At 43.1% G+C, this 2,175-nt stretch overlaps 1 non-coding gene across 1 annotated transcript; it reads right to left on the bottom strand.

Moving 5' to 3' along the window:
• Positions 1–211: 211 nt before the first annotated feature.
• Positions 212–1,869, bottom strand: LOC102087692 (uncharacterized). Its single transcript, XR_010472236.1, has 3 exons — positions 1,738–1,869; positions 1,284–1,345; positions 212–862 (listed from the first exon to the last, which is right to left on the bottom strand). It is a non-coding gene; the product is annotated as an uncharacterized LOC102087692 (transcript).
• Positions 1,870–2,175: the final 306 nt, after the last annotated feature.

Raw genomic sequence — 2,175 nt, 5'->3', positions numbered from 1 at the left:
GTTAACTGTGCCCATGATGAAGTCTGAAGTGGTCAGGTGAAGCAGACTTCTGCTCATACAGAATAAGGAGATTCCAGCCATGCACACAGAGACACAAGCTTTAAAGATCATAGAGCAGGTTTCCTTAGATAACTACACTACCAAAGAAAAAAAAAAAATCTTCTGTTTAGTGCAACAAATATTTTATAGAAGGGAATAAGAAGGACATGAGTTGTTTGAGCGCTCATTTATTCATAATAGTCATCGGCTGACTTTTTGTTTTTGAAGGACCTACCCATGAAAACTTAACTAGCAACCCCATCTTTAGCAGCTTTCCAGACGCGCACAGTTACACACACACCAATTTAGATCAAAAATGCTAAGCAGCATGAAAAAACTCTGAGCTGTGAAGAAAGCCAGTGCTAACAATACCACAAGGTCAGGAGCCTGGTGGCAGCTAGAACTCCTGCAACTAGACATATCTGTGGGGTCGTTTAAGTGATGTGGTCTTCCTAGGAAGAAGTTCTGGAAGAACATTAGGTAACACCTCTCCTTCAGCAATGGTCACACGGGAGAAGACCTCATGCAGCTCATCATCATTTCTCACAGCCAGCTGGATGTTCCTGGGTGTGATCCTGGCTTTCTTGCTTTCCCGTGCAGCGATCACTGCCAGCTCCATGATCTCTGTGATCAGATACTCCAGCACAGCAGCCAGGTAGATGGCAGCACCATGACTGATCCTGTCAGTGTAGTTGCCTCTTTTAAGGAGCCTGTAGACAAAACCCACAGGGAATTGCAGACCAGCCCTGGCTGATTCAGTTTTCCTTGGTACAAGAAGGAGGTCTGTGGTTTTCTTCCCATGTTCAGACATCCCAACACCAATCTATTATAAAAAGAGCAAGAATTGAAAAAACCAAAAACAGACACAGAAATCAAGCATTTAAGTCCTTTCTTCCTCCTCATTTCACTGCCTTCCGAAGAACCTTACAAGTCAGTTTTCCCCACTCAGAAACTTTGCTAGTTGTTCATACTTTTGTCTAAAGGAGCAGATGGGTCAGGGTCTGCTCTAGGAGAGCCTGACAAGTTCCCAGGCAAGAGAAATCTACAAACTCAGCCAGAGCAGGAGGTCAGCCATCTGCTACATTTCCAAAAAGTCTTCAAGAGAGTAAGGTAGAACTTAGGAGCAAGGTCTTCTGACCCAGTATCAAAGGAGAACTTCTGTTAAGGAGAAAGGTTAAACAAACTAGGCTTCAGGATAGTTACAAGTGTTCAGAAACCACACAGGGAAGCATCATTCAACTTACCCCTGGTAAGAACCTACGCAGCTCCTTCAATCATCAACTTGGGATAGTCCAGAGCTAGAAGTCTGAAATAAGAACAACAGGAAAGAACTTCATCTACTGGATAGCACTTCAAATTGATCTTTCTTTCCAGAAGTGAGGGGACCTATTGCTGCAAGATAGCAAGCCACAATCACAAATGAGATTTATGGGAAGAAGGGAAGATATGTTTTATACCAGATGCCTTAATTGCTCCACTCAGCACACTGTACATCAGGATACTACAAATGCAGTTTATCTAACACAAAGAAAACACGCTATCATTTTTAATAACAAATTCTCACCCAAATAAGCTATTAACTTAGTCTCTTTTCCAACAACACCAAATCCTCCAAACCACAACTTCTGGCAAGCACTACCCCCTTTTAAACTCCACAGTGATAGCCATATCACTACCAGCTCTTGTACCACTTAATACCTTCTGGGTGAGCAATAATTCAGCCACTCAAAATAAAAAACAATCAAGGTCCCAACACAAGAGCAACTCAGTATGGTCTCTGAGAGCATCAGAATTTGTCACTACTCCTCACAGAGCTGCTTAGCACCTTGTTAACTGATCTTCTCTAGAAACAAGCCTAATATTTACTGCCTCAGGGAACTTCAGTTTCTCTGATTGGCAGTTACTTTCTTACAGCTGGAAGGGGGAACAGCTCATCTTGCTGCAGGCATCAAGGATTAAAACTGGGAACCTGTACCACTGTTCTTTGTGCTGCCAGTAGTAGCCAAACTGCTTTGTGACCAAGCTGCAGAGTCAAGGTAAAACTCAGGATCTCTGACATCAGGTCCTCTCTCATCTAGGAGTTGTCCCCATCTGTCACACAGTCCAGTTTTATTCCAAAGTCATGCACAGCTGTGT

This window comes from Columba livia, chromosome 1 (assembly GCF_036013475.1).
Source record: "Columba livia isolate bColLiv1 breed racing homer chromosome 1, bColLiv1.pat.W.v2, whole genome shotgun sequence".
NCBI lineage: Eukaryota > Metazoa > Chordata > Aves > Columbiformes > Columbidae > Columba > Columba livia.
The sequence above is the reverse complement of the archived record's forward strand: the minus strand, read 5'-3'. Positions and strand labels throughout refer to the sequence as shown.